Source organism: Equus przewalskii, chromosome 6, assembly GCF_037783145.1.
Source record: "Equus przewalskii isolate Varuska chromosome 6, EquPr2, whole genome shotgun sequence".
Taxonomy (NCBI): Eukaryota; Metazoa; Chordata; class Mammalia; order Perissodactyla; family Equidae; genus Equus; species Equus przewalskii.
The window spans coordinates 18748814-18767736 of NC_091836.1; the positions used below are offsets into that span (position 1 = coordinate 18748814).

At 38.5% G+C, this 18923-nt stretch overlaps 1 long non-coding RNA gene across 1 annotated transcript in view; it reads left to right on the forward strand.

Annotated features, from left to right (window-relative positions):
• Positions 1-2126: 2126 nt before the first annotated feature.
• The window catches only part of LOC139083843 (uncharacterized), a 200576-nt gene continuing 183779 nt past the window's right edge, over positions 2127-18923 (forward strand). The window contains exons 1-2 of the long non-coding RNA XR_011540836.1: positions 2127-2273; positions 7413-7551. This is a non-coding gene — a long non-coding RNA (uncharacterized lncRNA). The remainder of the gene's footprint in view (positions 2274-7412; positions 7552-18923) is intronic.

The following is an 18923-nucleotide window of genomic DNA, read 5'->3' on the forward strand; positions in this document are numbered from 1 at the left end:
AATATCAGTATTGTTTTTGTTTTGGGGTTTTTTTTTTTTTTTTTTTTTTTACCTGCGCATCACTGCTTCTGCTTATATTCTTTACCTGGTTCTGTGGGGGAAGTTCTGTGATGGAAAATCCCCACACAGTACCTTCTACATAAGTAAGTGCTCAATAACTATGTTTTGAGAGACTGGTTGAAAGTGTTGGAAGAAGATAGACTGGAGAACCACAGAGAGGGTGGAGCAGAGTAGTGTATGCCTCGAAGATCCTGAGTAACAGAAGAATGAAGAGGTAGTCAGTTCCCAACGACTTACCCAACAGTATGAGGGCATTTCTTGACTGAGCTGATTAGGAAACCAGAGTAGAGGTCAGAATAGATTAACGATCCATTTGTGTTCTCCAGGTGTCACTGAGAAGTGCAGGGTGGTATACAGGTGAAGTTTCTCAGCAAAAATTGAGCTGGTAATTCCCTGAGAAAGATGATATAAGCAATGCAATGGAGAACAAAGCTCCAGAACTGATCCTGGGTTGAGTTTCATCCACTGTATTTTTGTGGCGAGCTGAATTGATTAGTTTTATCTTCCAGGAATTATTTTCCATGTTTGCACTTGGTGTCAGGATCAGCTTGGGTCACTTCATTTATCTTATATACACTTATTAATTTTGAGGAAAAGATCATTCATTCTTTTATTATTTCAACCCTTTTTGGAAAGTATCATAGTGTTTAGGGGCAGGACCTTAAGCAGTTACCTGGTTCTGTTCCCTGCCTCCTGTCAGGCTCATCTTTATTTTCCTCACAGCATCTTGCCTTTGTTAAATAAATATTTATTAAAAGAACAGTATGAACTAATTACATAAGAACCCTCTCATATGAGAAGGTGATCTAACCTACTTTAAAAGATACGCAGAGGAGCTTTCATATACTGACCCATTTATGTGAGGGGTTTTCATGCTTCCTTCCACCCTCTCATCCTTCCTTCCTTTCTTTCGTTTTTAAAATTTCAGCCTAACTCCATGTCTATTACTTTGCAGATGTGACAGTGAAGATGGTAAGTGGTGGTTAAATTTTATCTTTTATTTATCACATCAAATGCAATACTTACGCACATAAAAACTAGTTCAATTTCAACACTACCTTCTCTGAACTTCAAAATCTAACTCTCCACCCTTTTTTCTATGTTGTAAGTTCTGCAACACTCTGAATCTCTGTTATATGAAATGGGTCTCCCATAGCCATCATTTCTTTGTATTGAAATTTCTTTTCAGCCTATCTCCCAGTCTAGGTAGCGACTTAGTTGAGAACAAGGACTTTGTTTTACTCCTCTAGGTTTTTCTGGCAAGAACACAGTATTTGGTACATGGGAGGAGTTCTAGAAATATGTATTGAATGTCTGTATATTTCATCAATGATAGAGAAGACTGAGGCTTATAGTACTTCTATATGCCTTATAGTGCAGAGGATATAGAGTTCTTAGACAACGAAGAGAATTTAGAAATCTTTTAAGTTCCCCAATTCTCTTTCAAAGATAAAAACCTCAAAGGCTCAAAGAATTAAATTTGAAACAGAGATTCAAAGTGAGCTTCCTGAAGTCACATGACTAAGTAAGTGGCAGAGCTGAGATTTGAACTCAAGTCTCCTAGCCCCAAGCTGAACTCTTTCCATAACACCACAGCTGCCCTTTTGCTGACGGACCTAGTCTGATGGATTGTCCCAGGCAGCCTATGGTGATTAATAGGAACTGAGTAGGTACCTTCAGGGGCAAGCGCATTTTTTAAAGATCCATTTAGCAGAGGAAAGGCCATGAATTGCTACTCAGAGTTTACAAAGTTGTGTTCATTCCTGCAGGAAAGAGAATACACTATCAAATAAAGACTTATTTACACTAGTCACTGCTCCTTCTGACCCATTACTTTAACTTTCAAGTTTATCCTCGAAAGCAGGGATGAAAAGGACCTAAGGAGGAATTATTATTTAGAAAATGTAATCCAATCTGAAGCTGTGAAAACATCAGTCTTGTTCCTATTGCGGGAAAAAATATCCATTTACTAGGAGATTAAAATAGTGGCTATTTGCATTTCTTCCAAATAGAATCTTAAAATCTGTGATGGAATAATACAAGCCACGTGAGGGACATGCCTGGCCAATCACAAGTATGTTGACAAAGATAAGCCAAGAGCCAGAAAACTAAGAGAGGAGAATTACCTCACCCTTAAGCCTGCCCACACTCTGACTGATGTGTTTGGCATCTCCTTTAGCGGACTGGGCCACCGCTGTGCTCTCTGGACTTTTGTGAGTATAGTACCTGTTGACTACAAGGTTGTTTTTGCTGTGGTTTTTTTTAGCATAATAATTTCCCGGGAGATGGGGGCTCTGCCTGATACCTAGCATCAGATCAGTAACAAAAAGGATATTTCTGAAATACATAACTGTTTTAAGAGTCTTCAATAACTGAAATGAAGGGAGGCGAAGACACAACAATTTTGGTGATGCATTTCATTCCCCTCTAAGCCCATGAAAATTACTTAAATTAGCCAATCCTAAAATGTTTTCTCTGCCGTGCCTTGCCTTGTTATCCCAATAAAGGCTCAGGCCTAGGCTTTCCCCTCGCTCCTACTTCTGCCTCCTGACCTAAACCTGATGCTTCCTCCTCGGGCATGCGTGGCATGGCTTGCTCCCTCCTCTGGAGAAACCTCAGTAATAAGTTCTTCTTTCAGTGATATTGACCTCTCCATGTCTTCACTAGTCATCTCTACAAATTAAAATCCTGTGCGTACAAATGAGATATCTGGGTGGTATGAATTCAGGTTAATTTTACTTTCGTCTTCATTCTTGCCTAGATTTTATGTGTGTGGGCATTTAAAAAAATATATAGCATCCTGGTTTTTTTTTTCTTTCCTCTTATGGTTTTGATCTCTTCCTTTATTTTAAATATTCTTCTTTTAAGGACTATCTGAGAGCATCTGGTATTTTGGGAAACCTTACTCCTGTTGCTCTTGAGTTTTCAGGCTCGCTCGTAGTAGATTGTTTTCTTGTCTGTTGATAACTCTGTGAGCTTGTCTTACCTGGACCTTATCTGAGGGGGTCTTATGTGGATTCCCAGAATTGTTTCCCCAAAGGAGTTTTTCATTCTAACCCAGTGGCGTCACTACCTACTATTTCTCAGTTGGAAGCATCCCTGACCGTGAAGTTGGTGCACCTTCAGTCGGAATGCAGTATGAAGGCAGGCTGCAGTTGCAAATTCTCTTAGGGATTTAAAATTTCCCATTTAGGGCACAAGTAGCAACATACAAACTTCCGTGGTCTTCCTGAGCTGGTGGTCAGTTATTTTTTTTGTTTTCTAGCTCACACTTTCCTCACCTCTTTCCTTGCCTTTAGGCTTACATTTTGCTTTTCATCTCTTTTATCTTCACCCAGATCTCTTCATCTTCCTCATTATCTGTTTCCCTGTCTTTAGGACCTTCCTGCCGTTGCCCTCCTCATGTGAGGGTCTAAATCCCACTCTCTACCTTGCCAGAGCCCAGGGACTCACCCGCCCCGTTCGTTTGGACATGAAATCTCAAGCTTCTCAGCTCCCGAGCACCGTGTGACGCTCCAGAGCCCATCCTCTCTGCCACAATAACTGTGGCGGCCTTAGCTCACAGACTGGCTGCTCTCTCTGGTTTTTAGCTTCATTTTTGTTTTTCTGGCTCCTGAAAATTCCCCTTACTTTCCTAAGAGCTCAACTTCGTATTTGAAAGAATGTCATATTTTATCAAGCTTTACTATGGGTTTTGCAATAGAAATTCTAAAAATTTTGTCCTGGAAATGAAAATCTTATATAAATAGGGAAAAAAACAATAAGCTGTTTCATTTTGGAAAATAAAAATGATTTGTCCAACATCATATATTGGCAGAGGCAAGACTTTAGTATAGGTCTCTGGCTCCAAATCCTTTGAGTTTTTTCACTGTCTACTGACCTACAGTCTCTTAAAAAAGAACACAGTGAGGCCGAGAGGCAGTGAACAGCATATGAGAAGGCAAAGGCCTAGGTTCTTTTCAGTAAATTTACCACTGGCTTCATCTTGAGCAAGTTTTCTTACTCCTCAGATCCTTAGTTTCATTATTGCCCAAATGGGAAAAATATCTACTCTGCATATGGTCAATCTTGCCATAAAGATGTCCATAAACAAAAGACTAAAAGTTCTTATAAAATGTTGAGAAAGAAAAAAAAAAGCTGGTCTTGTAAAAAGATGTGTTGCGGAAGTGGAGGTCATGGTACAGCTACATTAATCCTTAAATATTTTGTTTATAGCTAACCTTTTATCTTCCATTTTATCCTTCATCATCAAGATTTCCAATCTCCATATGGTTCTTTCCACCCTTGTCTTCATTGTAATCCTCTGATATCTTGAACACCTGTTTTCTTTCTATCAATTATTCAAACATTTGTTGAAACCCTGTCTGTGGATACAGAGAGGTCATAGACCGTGAGGGAAACAGGTGAGCAGACACAGTGACCCTGCAGTGAGATGAGAGTTAGGCAGAAGTGAGTGCAGGGGACTGGAGGAGCGCAAGGGAAGGAAACTCCTTACCGTCTCTCATCCGTAAAATAATATTTGTCCTGTGTGCTAGTCTTGCGGAATCTCCTCCCAGTTAGCTGAGTGCGGAAAAAAACTGACCTATTTTGATAGAGGCTGTTGTTTTGCTTTTCTTCAGAAAATAAGCTTTCTAGAGACAGTGCTCCAGCGTGAAGGAATGATACTGATGGTGGGGATTGAGGCAGCCCAGGCTGGCAGAGGGATTGTTTTGGAGCAAGCAGGCTTCTGGTGCATCCTTGGATCACATCATGTCAGTTAACTACGTTGACAGACGGCCCAAAGGACCCTGAATGGACGGCTAAAGCTGGGTTTCTCTTTAGGAGAACTATCTGACCAGCATTGATAAGATCTATGTCTTAGGAGAGGTGGCTTTATGTACCAGGTGGGGAAAGCTTTCTTCCATGAAATGCTATTCACATTTGTAACGTGTACCCTTAGAGTGGTCTTGTTGGAACAGTATCACATACCAGTAACAAGCGCAAAATCAATTTTGTTTTGACCTTTTTAAATGGCTTGAGATGCCTCTATCTTTTAGTTCTGAGGTTATCAAAGTTATAGGCTACAGTACATTTGTCCTACTGAGGAATCTCAAGGAACATAAACCAGGGGTTGGTGGAGAGAGTGGGGGGTGGTTGAAAGGGGGTGACTAATCCTAGAATAGGTTAAAAAAGCGAAACACCCAAAGTAGAAATATTAAAAATAGAGAAGCCTCCAGGACCAGATGGTCAGAACTGTGAACAAGCCTGGGGACAAAATTAAATCAACCCTCAGGGAAATATTTTGTCATCTTTTTGGAAGATTTGGCGGGCACTCAGAACTGCTGAAAATCTTCCTGTGCCCCTCCTCCATTTAACAGCTATCACAGCGAGAGTTAGCTACAATCTGACCTACTTTCCAGGAAACTATTTTTGGTCAGAAAGAAAAGAGAAAAAAAACATGAAAAGATATGGAGGCAGTGGGGTGCAGTGATAAAAAGTTGGATTTGCTGTCAAGAAATCTGGACAACAGTCCTAACTGTCAATAATGAGATAAAAACTAACATCTATGGAGTATTAAGGGCACTACATACGTTACTTCATCTAGTGCGTACAAAATCCAGATGTGTGGGGCTCTTGTCCTCATCTTACTGAAGTAGATACACTGAAAGAATAAGGGAGGAAAACTTCTTTCTGCTTTCTTAGGTTCTATAGCTCTGGTCTAAGAAGTAAACTGTCATAAGATAGATTAACAGGATAAAAACACAAATTTATGTAATATTTTCACATGTATGTGGGAGTCTTCAGAAAGAAAATGAAGACTCAAGGAAGCTTATATACCTTTTTACATAAAAAATGATAAATTATGGGGCCATGACAAGATAAAGGGGCTTGGGCTAGGGACAGCAACTTGTGGGACAGTGACTAGGAAATAAATGAGGGAAACTAGTGGAAGATACGTTATTTAGTAGGTTCGTTGATACAAATCCATTCTGATGTTGACTCCCAGCCTCTGGTGATAAGAATGTTCTCCTCCTGGTCCAGGGAAGTGCCTTTCTCATGAGAAATTTTCTGACCTGCTTTTAGGTAGAACGACGGAGGTCACAGTGCCCTTCCTGCATCTGCTGTTTCTCAAGTGCCTTTGGCTCAAGATCATCAAGATGTCAAAGTAGCATATTTTGGGGTGGCGTGTTTTAAACCCATTTAGGGGTTAAGTAGCTTGCCTGCTATTCTGCAGCTATTAGGGAGAAGGGCCAAGACTTGAACCTGGGTCACGTTTGACTCCAAATAATATGCTTCTAAGCATATGCTGCACTGACTCATCTGCCTGACTAACCTGGGGAAAGTCACTTTCTCTCTCAGCCTTTTTTCATTTTTTAACTTTCAAATGATCCAGCTAGACTTGTCCTATTTGTTAATAAGTAAGTGCATAATTATTGGCTTGATATTCATCTCTCTCTCTCAGATTATAACGGCGATGAGGACAGCCATTTTGTTGGAATTGCCATATTTCCAGCATGAGGCACAGTGTCTGACACATGATACATGCCCACTAAATATTCACTGAATGAATGAAAGACCCACAGCAAATCTCTTTCTTTCATCTGTTAATCCCAAGATCCAACAGCAGCAACGTCAGATGAGTCTTTTGCCCCACTCTCCCCTGCTTCTGGAGGGACTTGCCAGAGGGATGGGGACTTTCTTGTTTGGTTTCTCTGTGATCCTGCTCTTAGAGCCAATGCTAATTTCTGTGGGACAATTTCTGTCCCCGACACAGCAACAAACATTGTCATATATTAAAGTCTCTTTATACACTTCAAGAAGCAATGGCATCATCAATAATAAGAATTTAAAAAGCACTCTCTCTCTGCCAAGGCTTGTGCTAGTCATCGTGGTGTTAGATGTGACACCAACCTCCGCCTACTAAGGCCCTCGAAGTTGGTGGGGATAGCAAGCAGGTGCAGACAAGGCAGTTGTTAAAAGTACTATGTGGGAACAAGTGCCAGATTATGCAATGCTGAAGCTAACACTGTGATGGTCCTGAGAAGGGGAGGCCAGCTGTGGCAGTCCTGAAGGCTTGGTGGAGAAGGAATAATGGAGGAGGGGGAGACTAGAGGAAGAGGGTTTGAATAAGTAAAGAGAGGGAGGAAGCACAGGCCCTAAAAAGCTTTCCTCCTTCTAGAGAAGAGAAGGTTGCACACCAATTCCTGGGCTGGCCCCAGATTCAGCAATAATGGCATCAACTCAACATTTATTGAGCAGTGACCATGTGCTGTGCACTGTGATTAGTTCTTTTATGTGTATTATGTATTGTATAATGCTCAACACAACCCAAGGAGGTAGTACTGGTTGTTATTATTGCTTTCATTTTACAGATAAGAAAACTAAGGCACAGACTGGTTAACAGCCTCCCCAAAGGACCACACTTAGTAAGTGGTGGAACCAACATTCAAACCTGAGAATCTGCATCACAAGATGTATTCAAGGGAGAAGAGACCTCGATACGGATTTGTGGTGAGGAGTTTCTCAGATTTCAGCATGGCCCTGCTCCAAGAGAAGCAGTGAGGACTCCCCTCACAGCTGAGCTTCTGTGTCTTTTTGAGTGTATTCTGTCTTGGGAAACACAGGGAAAGTGAAAATCATAAACCAGATGGGGTCCTAGTATGCAGATCGGAATTACAGAAAGCCCCAAACCTCAACTAGAATGGCTAAATTGAAGTGTGGTTTAGACATGCCTAGACTCATCAGGATAACCTTGGAAACTGTGAAGATTAGAAAGGGGATTGACAAATCCATTTCTTAGCAGCTCAAAAATAGCTAGTCACTAAGGTTGCAAAATGAGGCTCACATTGCTACAACCTGTCTTGTCTCCCTAGGATGGGAGGTGTGTTTCTTGTAGGAACCAGAAAGCTGGACAAACGTGTTTTGGGGAGTCTAGTGCTTCTGGTGTGTTGATGCAAATAATCCATAACCAATCTATAAATGAAAATCCAGGTGAGTTTATTCTGAGCCAAAATGTGAGGACTAGCTTAGCCTGGGGCCTTCCTTCCTCAAGCAAAAAAGGGCACCAAAGAAGTGGGGTGTACAGAGTAGTTATAGACCCTCAAAGAGCATGTTTCACATATGATTGAAATGTCCCTTTTACAATAGTCACAAGTCTGCTCTGTTGGCACAGCGTTTGATGGACACAGCAGGTAGGAGATCTGCTGTCTGGGTAGGCACAGCAGGGTGCAGAGTGGCAGGTCTGCTTTCTTGAGCTGGGTGGTCACAGGTGAGTGCAGTAATCAGTTCCTAGCCTAGGGAAAGATGCTTATCCTTAAGGAAATGTCAATGTGGGGGAAGTTGCACCTTTATCTTAAGGCCATTTGTTCTTGTCTTTAGGACACAGCAAACGCTTAAAGCAGATATACAATGCATGCTCAACGGCCATGTCAGTCCCTTTTGGAACAACAAAGACAGGCCGAATTAGCTTTACACCAAATGCCTTCCTCAGATACTCCAATATCCTATTGCTTGCCATTTATTTGTCAGGTGAGAAGTCAGCATCATTTGGGACAAGTTAGCACCTCCTCCCAGGGAAGTGGGCTGAACACAAGATTTATATGTGTCTCTGGAGTGAAGAGGAAAGTGATCTGGAAGGTCATGAAGCTGAGGAAAGAGCTGAAATGGCTCAATCTACATCCTAGTTTTGTATCGCTGCTTGTAGATGGCTGGAGAATGGCTATGCCTGGGCTTGTCTTGGCAGTGACCTTGCTAATTGCTTTCCTTCCTGATGGCTTTCCGGTAACTATATTGTGAAGCCATTGCAGTTGATGACTTCTCTCTGTTTTTCAAATAGACTCTGAATTAGCGTGCTTTAAGGTAATAGAAACCTTTTCACATGTGCATGTCTTGTCCTTTTTATAAGTTTCTGGATGGTAGGTACCTTAATTGGCTCTTAAATTCATGGTGGAACTCATGATTTCCAGAGTCTCTTCCAGTGCTGACATTCTGAGATTTGTTTGCTTTTATCCAGACTTTTAGAGGGTGACTGAGATTGGAGTGAGAGTGGGGAAAGCTAGGAAATGTGTTCTGACATAGCAGCTATTGATAGTAAATTCTCTTCCATTGGTTATTCATATTATGGATGAATGATAGGAAACTGAGGTTTGCTTTTTTACTATCTTGAGTGATGTGGGGTCGGTGAGCCAAGGAGTCGAAAGAAAGATTTCTTGGACTCTCAAGGTCTGGCAGTAGTGCTCTTTTATTCAGAGAATAGTATGTAATAGCATGGGGACAGGACCCATTGGCAGTAAAGAGCTGCTGCATGGAGACAGGACCCATGGGCAGTCAGAGCTGCTGCTGCTGCTGCTGCTGCTGCTGCAGACATGAAGACAGGACCGATGGGCAGTCAGAGCTGCTGCGTGGGGACAGGACCCACAGGCAGGAGGAGCTGCTGCTGCAAACATGGGTTGAGAGTAGGGCTAAATTTAAGGCATAGGTGTGTGAGTTATCTCTTTACAAGACAAAGGAAAGAATATGTAAAAAGAGTTGTTAAAATGGTATCAGTGCTGGTGGGGTCTGGTTACTGGGTGGTCTTATAACTTTTAGATAAGAATCAAACCGGTTTAAGTAAATGGCAGAAGCCACCGCTTAAATATTATCTTCAGCTAAAGACAAAGGAGGATGTTGGTGGGGGGCGGGTCAGTTTCATGAGGTTACCAGACAGTAAACAACTTAAGTCCTTGCCTTCTCCACTAAGAGTTTCCAGAGATAAGGCCATCCCCCCTTCCTCCTGGTGCAGAGAGGGAGACACTCCCCACAGATGGAGACTTCCTTCACAAATGCAAATGTCTCTCATCAAAGGGGAAGGAAATTCCACTCCTCAGAGCTTCCTTCTCATCTGCAGTTTTTAAAAGTAACCAGCCTAAAATAATCCTCATCATTGAGGATTCAAACTTGTATCTCTTTTTCAAATTTTATGTTGAGTTTGCTGGCTAGCAAATCTCAGGACAGTTTGGGTAGAATTGATTTATTTTTCTTTATGAATTTTTCTTCCACGCAGAAAACCCAATTCTGAAACATTAGTTAACAAAGAAAATGTCTTTACTTGTCAGCATATGAATTTAAAACCCTGCTGTTTTAATGTTTTCCAGACAAGATCAATATCTAGAGTCACTTTCTTCTTGAGCAAAGAAAACATCTCACTCTCCTAGTCAGGAAAGGGCTGCTCACTGAAGGCAGGGCTGAGACTCAGAGCTGCAGGGAGTTGGGGAGGAGGGCAGAACTCATAAAGACACGAGTGACAAGACTGACTTATTTACATTGCATGGATTACATTACGTTGCATGGTACTCAGGTCCGATGATCTTGTCCTTGCTTTGAACTGTCCTCATTGCTGCCAAAAGTGTAATAAAGGAGATGCATTTCTTCAAACTTCCTGTTCATAGAGTTTGATTTTTTGTTAACATACTAGGTTTTTTTGTGTGTGTCTGTTCTTTCTAGGAGTCTTTCCCCATAGCCGTCTTGATCCAGCTAATAAAAGGGTATTTTGTCTGATGATGATCTTCTGTATTAAGAATTTTTGTGGAAAACTGAGGGCCTTTTAGGGAAAACTTCATGATTTTCCTGCTCTAAGTTCATTCCTTTGTATTGTTCAGTTGTATTCAGTGGTATGTACTACAGCTTCTTTTTAATCATTCACTGATTGAAGGACACCTGTGTAGTTCTTAATTTGGACTTATTATGAATAAGGCTGCTATGAACATTTGTGGACAAGTTTTTGGGTGAAACTAAGTTTTCATTTCTTTTGGATAAATGTCTAAGAATGCAATTTCTGGGTTGTATGGTAACTGCATCTTTAGTGTTAGAATAGACTGCCAAACTGTTTTCCAGAGTGGTTGTGCTATTTTATATTTCCACTAGCAATGATGGATTTCTCCATGTCTTTGCCAGCATTTGGTGTTGTTACCATTTTTTTTTCTTTTACTTTAACCATTTTGTATGCATGTAGAGATATCACATTGTAGTTTTAATTTGCATTTCCTTAAGGGCTGATGATATTGAACACCTTTTCATATGCTTATTTGCCATCTATATATCCTCTTTGGTTAAATGTCCATTTATTTCTTTTGTTAATTGACCTTTTGAATATGTTCTTTTGTAAAGTTTATTTTTTTTGGCCTATTTTTTCTATTGGGTTTTCAGTACTTTTTTTTTTCTTTTTGGTTCATAGGGCTTCTTAATATATTCTGAATTTAAGCCTTTTTTCAGATACATGTTTGGAGATATCCTCTCCCAAGTGAATTACATTTTCACTCTCAAGGGGATCTTATGATGAATGGGATATCTCAATTTCAATGTCTGATTTATCAAAATTTTCTTTCTAATTAGCACTATTTTGGGGGTCCTGTTTAAGAAATCTCTGACTACCTGAAGATCATGAAAATGCTTCCTAAATTTTTTATTGTCACTTTTCTATTCTCTTGAAGATTATGTCTCTGACTGGTGCTATTGCTTCCTTAAATAGCTTGAAGAATACACCAGTGAAGCCATCTGAGCCTGAGGTTTTCTTTGTGGATAGGTTTTAAGTAAAGGGAGAAATTTTAAAAATAGTTATAAAACTATTAAGATTTTTTAATTTCTTTTTCTGATAGCTTTGATGACTTCTGTTTTGAAAAATTTCAATTTTATGTAAATTTTGCCAAATTTTTGGTGTAAAGTTGTTCATAATAATTTTCATTATTTTTTCAATATCTGAAAGATCTGAAGTGATGTACCTTTTTCAGATCTGTTAATGGTAACTTACGTTTTCTCTTTTTCTTGATCAGAATTGATAGTTTATTAATTTTATTCATCTTATAAGGAAACATTTGGGTCTGTTGTTTTCTTCTGTTGTATCTTTGTATTCTAGTTCATTAATTTTTCTTATCTTTATTATTCCCTTTTACATTGCATACATTTTATTTACTGTTCTTTTTTAGATTAGTGTGGTGATGCTTGAATGATTGATTTTCTGCCTTTTTTAATAATATAAACATAGAAAGTTATTAATTTCTCTCAGAGTGATACTGGACCTGATATCAGTTCCCCTACATTAAAACCAGCATATATAGGGTTAAAATCAAAGCACTCATCTCCTTTCCCTGCTTATCCCTTTGCTTCCTGGCACCAGAATCCACCATCATCCATGGAGACAGATAACCACACACACCCACCTGCAGATTCCCTTATCTTGCCATCCTCCTTCTGTGAGCAGCCTCACAAGGCCAAATGCAGGCTGGTGGAAAAACATGAACTAGCAAGGCCACAGGCTCCTCCCCTCCCTACAAGCAGCCACATTCCTTGCAACTTTTAAAACCCCTGGCCTCCCATCTTTTGGGGAGACAAGACAAATTTGAGGGCTCACTCTCATCTCCCAGCTGACATCACCCAAAATAAAAACACTTTCCTTTCCATAAGCCTGGTGTTCCAGTTTTTATTTGGCCCTTCTTGTATGGCAGGTAAAGAACCGATGTTTGTAGCCGGTAACAATAACACTCTTTATGTTCCATAAGTATTTATATTTTATATGTTGTATCTTCATCATCGTTCAGTTCAAAGTGTTTTCTGTTTTCTTTTTTGATTTCTTCCTTGAGTCATAATTCATTTCTAAGTATATTGTTTAATTTCCATTCAATCGGATTTTTTTCTGAGTATCTTTTTGTTGTTGAATCTAGTTTAATTCCATGTGGCCAGAAAATATGTTCTGAATGATAATCAATTTTTTGAAATGTGTTGAGGCTTTCTTAATGGCAAAATAATACTCTTTGTATAAAGTTAAAACAGCCAGAATTTAAAAAATATGTTTTATGAGTACATGGAGATGCAACAAAGCTATTGTGAGGGAAGAGAGGACTATGTAAAGAATGGACCATATAATTGTGATTATATTCTAGCTGTATAGGTAGAAGCAGATTTTTGTAACATTCCTAACTTTCATTTTGAATTGTGGATTCATGGTGCTTATTATATATTTAATCTAACCAATCACTATGTTTATATAAGTTGAAGTTTTTACTATTAAGAGCTATTCAAACATACAGAAAAAGGCTGAAAATGATATAACATAACTCCCCCCACCACACAAGATTAAATTATGTTAACATTTTGCTTTGTTTCAGATCAGATCTTTCTCTATCTGCCTTTTAAAGAAATAATATATTATAGGTACCGCTACAGACTTTTACAGTATTCTTTTCTTCTCTCTACTGCACTGGACAGAACTACTACCCCAAAATGGTGTCTCCATTCCGTGAAAGTTTGTATATTTTCACTATATTTGCATATATTGATAAATTATAACTTTTATTGTTTTATTGTGTTTTGATTTCAAAAGAATAGTTTTATATTTTGAAACTTGTTGTAGAGGATTTATTTTGTTTCAACTGCTAGTATGGTAATCCCTTATTGTAAAAAAATCACAGTTTATTCATTCCTCAAAATTTTCCATTGTTTATGAATAGTAAATATTCTTTTCCTATGTCTTTTTGGGTATATATGTACATGTCTGAGTTATGCATCTACTAGTGGAATTCTAATAGAAATTGTAAGATTGCTCTTCAAAATTATTTTAATAAGTATACAGTTATCAGCAATGCATAATTAACTAACATTTCTTATGTCTTTGCCAACACTTAATGCTCATTTAAAAAAATTTACATTTCCTTGAAATCCAGATAAATAGAACATTTTTTCAAATGTCTTTTTTTCTGCAAATTTTTTTTTCCTGCAATTGCACGTCTACATTTTCTGCCTTATTTCTGAGTCTGTTTGTCTTTTTATTATTTATTTGGAGTGGTATATAAATACACACACATGTTATATAATCTGTATATGAATCCTTTGTAGGTTTTATGTATTATAAATGTATTCTACTAGGTTATGTCTTATATTTATACTTTATTGATGATGTCTTGTCACTTAAAAGTTTTAACTGTAACATACATAGATTTTTCACTTTATATTTTGTCCTTTTATTGTCTTACTTAATAAATCCTTCCATACCTACATGTCATGAACATATTTTTCTGTATTTTCTTCTAAAAAAATTTATTTTTTCATACTAAGCTTTTAAATCTGCTTGGAATTTATTTTTCATGTCATATGAGGGAAGACTATGCTTTTTTTCCTTCTCCTTCTTCTTTTTTTCCCTTAAGGTTAGCCCTGAGCTAACATATGTTGCCAATCTTCCTTTTTTTTTAAATTCCCCAAAGCCCTAGTGTGTAGCTGTATATCCTAGTTGTAGGTCCTTCCGGTTCTATGTGGGAAGCTGCCACAGTGTGGCTTGATGAGCAGTGTGCAGATCTGCACCCAGGATCCAAACTGGTGTACCCTGGGCCACCGAAGCAGAGCATGTGAAGTTAACCAGTATACCATGGGCTGGCCCCCTCCTTCTTATTGATAAACAGTTGTCTGGTCACCATTTATATGAACAGTCTATCATTTCCTTGCTGTGTTGTAAGGTTAGCTCTGTAATATACCACATTTTCATGTACACCGATGTCTGTTTCTTAGATGGTTCCAGTGGTCTAGTTATCTTTACATGCAAAGAATACAAGCCTATAAAATCATTATAGTTTTATAGCAATTTGCACAAGCCTGAAAAGTCCTGTATTTCTCTGCCCCTTCAAATTTATCTTGGCCCTTTTCTTTTCCAAAAAAATTTAGGATCAACCTGTGAAGGATTTTCTCGGAAAAAAGATAAGTTTGAGGGAGAATTACCTTCTTAATAGTACAGAGTCTTCTCATCCATGAACATGATATGTTTTTCCATTTATTTATGTTGGCTTTGATGTTTTTTAATAAAGTTTTATAATTTTGTTCATAAAGGTATTATATAGCTCTTGTTAGAATTCCTTCTGGTTACCATATTGTTTTTATTTCTATTGTAAATGAAGGCATTAAAAAGAAAAACAGTAATTGTTATTGCTTTAAAGAAATGCTATTGATGTTTTTTCTTAATCTGTTGTTCATGAGCTCTCAGTTCTGTTCTATTGATTTATTTGTCTATTCTTTCATCAATACCACACTGCAGCTTTATAGTATACCATAGCCTCAAAGTATAGCTTTGAAGTCTGATAGTGTCAATCCTCCAACTTTATTTTTCACCTTCAATGTTGAATTGGTTATTCTGGGTCTTTTGCTTCTCTATATAAACTTTAGAATCAGTGTGTCAATATCTGGAAAATAACTTGCTTGGACTTTGATTGGAAGTGCACTGAATCTATATATCAAGTTGGGAAGAGCTGACATTTTGGCAATATTGAATATTCCTATCCATAAACATGAAATATCTCTCCACTTATTTAGTTCTTCTTTGATTTCTTTCATCAGAGTTTTGGAGTTTTCCCTATGTAGATCTTGTACGTATTTTGTCAGATTTATACCTAAGTATTCCATTTTTGGGGGTGCTAATGTAAATGGTAATGCATTTTTAACTTCAAATTCTGCTTGTTCATTGCTGGTATATCGGAAAGCAGTTAACTTCTGTTTATTAATCCTGTATCCTGCAACCTTGCTATAATTGCTTACTAGTTCCAGTGTGTTTTGTTGATTCTTTCAGATTTTCAATATAAGCCATTATGTCACCTGCAATCCAAGACAGTTTTATTTTTTCCTTCCCAATATGTATATCTTTTATCTCCTTTTCTTGTCGTATTACATTAGCTAGAACTTCCAGTACAATATTGAAAAGAAGTGATGAGAGGTGACCTTCTTGCCTGCTGCTGATCTTAGTGGGATGGCTTCTAGTTTCTTACCATTAAGTAAGATGTCAGCTGTAGATTTTTTGTAGATGTTCTTTATCAAGTTGAGGAAGTTTGCTAAGAATTTCATCATAAATGAATGTTAGATTTTGTTCAATGCTTTTTCTACATCTATTGATATGATCATGGGATTTTTCTTCTTCAGCTTGTTGATGTGATAGATTACATTGAATTTTTTTCTTTTTTTTTAGGAAGATTAGCTCTGAGCTAACATCTGCTGCCAATCCTCCTCTTTTTGCTGAGGAAGACTGGCCCTGTGCTCACATCCATGCCCATCTTCTTCTACTTTATATTTGGGACACCTACCACAGCATGGCTTGCTAAGCAGTACCATGTCTGCACCCGGGGTCTGAACCAGTGAACCCCAGGCCGCCGAAGCGGAATGTGTGCACTTAACCACTATGCCACCAGGCTGGCCCCTATTTGATTTTTGAATGTTGAACCAGCTTTGCATACCTGGCATAAATCCCACTTGGTTGTGGTATGTAATTCTTTTTCATACATTATTTTATTTTATTTGCTAAAATTTTGTTGAGGATTTTTGCGTCTAGGTTAAGGAGACGTATTGGATAGACAGATTGGTCTGTAGTTTTCTTTTCTTGCAATGATCTTTGTCTGTTTTGATATTAAGGTAAAGTTGGCCTCATAGAATGAGTTAGGAACTATTCTTTCTGCTTCTATCTTTTGGAAGAGATTGTACTGAATTGGTATAATATCTTTCTTAAATGTTTGGTAGAATTCAGCAGTGAACTCATCTGGCCCTTCCACATGCCTTTTGAAAAATCTGCTTTCTGTCCCTGCAATGCACTTCCTCATCTATTATACCTAGAAAACAATGACTTACCTTGTTTTAAAATTTTTTCTGAGAAGAATTTACCATATTTCTCTTTCTCTCCCCAAAGCCTCAGATGCTGGGTCTGTGTTCCTTTCTCTGCCGCCTTTCACTTTGCCTCCTGAGGTCTTTCTTTCTATAAGCCTACCCACTAGACAAGGCACAATTTCCAACTCCTTCCTTTCCTCTACCTTTGAAGACATGCCCACAGGTCCTTTTTAGTGGAAGAGACTTTATTGCTTAACACTGTGGACCAAGAATTGGGCAGCAAAAATAATGAAATGTGAGATGAATATTTTATGGTTCTTCGAATAATAATCTCTGGCCTATGCTTCTTGCTTTTCTTTTGAGTTCTTAAATTTGTAAAACAAGATAGACTAGGTTTGGGTGTGGTAATAGGTAACCCTCAAATATCAGTGGCTTATCATAATAGAGTTTATATTTTCCTCAAGCTACATGTCCATCGTGGTCACTCAGGGATCCAGACTAATGAAGCAGCAACCATTCTCAACACTACTGACTGGTGCTGGAGGAAAAAAGAACTTGGGGTGTGGTCGGGATCTTACCCTTGCCCTCAAGTGATACGTATCTTCCTCTCAAAACTTATTTGCTAAACCTAGTCACACGGCCCCACAAAATAACAAGGGGATCAGGATATAGTGAAAAATTGGAAATATTTAGGGAAACAGCATTACTGCCTACCAGTGAAGAAAATCCTCTTTCTATTTCTTAGGGAGGGACCCACAACTCTCAGCACTCCAACTCTTCTCCAAATTTAGGGGAAAAGCAGGCCAACATCCTCCTTCTCTTCACAGTATGAAACAAGCTTGCTGAGAATAGCTGGGTAAAACTATACATGTCTTCATGTTTTATAAAGGCAATTTTCACCTCTAAGAACATTAGAGTGAGAGATATATATTTCAGGGATCTCTGATTCACACAGAAATCGTTCCTTTTATGCATTTGGATTCTAGTCTTAGCTCTAACTGGCTCTGTAATCTAGAATTAATAATAATAATAATTAATAGTTATAAGAATGATGAAAGCTGACAATAATTTGGTGATTACTACATTTCAAACATGTTCTAAGAAGTCTATTTATATGCATTAATTCACGTAATTCTCACGACAACCCTCTGAAGTAATTTTAGTAGCCCCATTTTACAGATGAGGAAAATAAAGTGCCAGAGAGTTAGGAACCTAGCCCAAAACCCTACAGCTGTAAGCCAAGGAGTTGGGTTTCTGTGTTGAGCAATCTGACTCAACAACTAAGGTAGTGTAGCTTTCTGTCCTCTAGTTTTTTTTTACCATGCTACTCGATATGCTCATTTTATTTTATTTTGATGTTGTGACAACCTCCTTTGTCTACACTAGGACTCTTCGTATATACCAGAGTGCAAACAATGGACATCTGAGTCAGTGACAAGCTTTACTGATTTTTACCTCTTTGCTCTCATAATAGATTTGAGATACGTTATCTCTTAGTCTATTTTTAGGTGTTTTGAACTATTTGATAGTCTTAGCTACACTGAACTAATGCCATGATAAAATGTCATGGGCCATGACACTGACTCTCTCCTAATATCCTAAAATACATCATCTGCTTCATTTTCCTTTGTGTCAGTCACGGTCCAGTCAGAGAAAAAGACCCCTTTAGACATTTCCTACAGAGGGACTTTAGTGAAAGGCAGTGGTTAGATGTGGAGAGGGGAAGAATCAAATAGGAAATGGTGAGGCAATCAGAGAGGAGCAATAGCAGAAAGCCACTACTGCCCTTAGGGCTGGAAAGACAATGAGAGCAAATTTGTTCCAGAGTCCAGAAGACAGGACCATTCAGTGAGAGTTAGACCATAATTAAGGGCTCCTGAGGAACTGGGACCACAGAAGGAGGGGTTGGCTGTGTATGGGGGAAAAGCAGCCTTCTGCTAAAGATGCTACCCAAGGCAGACAAGAAAGGGAAAAATATCCTGGCTTCTCCTCATCTCCTCTCCCCAGTAGTCTACCAGTTTCTACCCTTGGCCAAAATTTTCCAGATGTCAAATGACAAGGAAACTTAAGATATGTAGTTCCTTGCAATACAGAGGAGACCGGGGCGGGCAGATAAAGGATTTGAGAACAAGTAAGCAAATGATTGGCACACTGACAATCTCTGTAATTCTCTCTGAAAGAAATGGATAAATTTTGTATAGCTCAGGCAGTGCCATGAAAAAGTCATTTCTCTCTTAAATAAATGTTATGTGATAGAATCCGCTTGAATGAATTTTTCACTT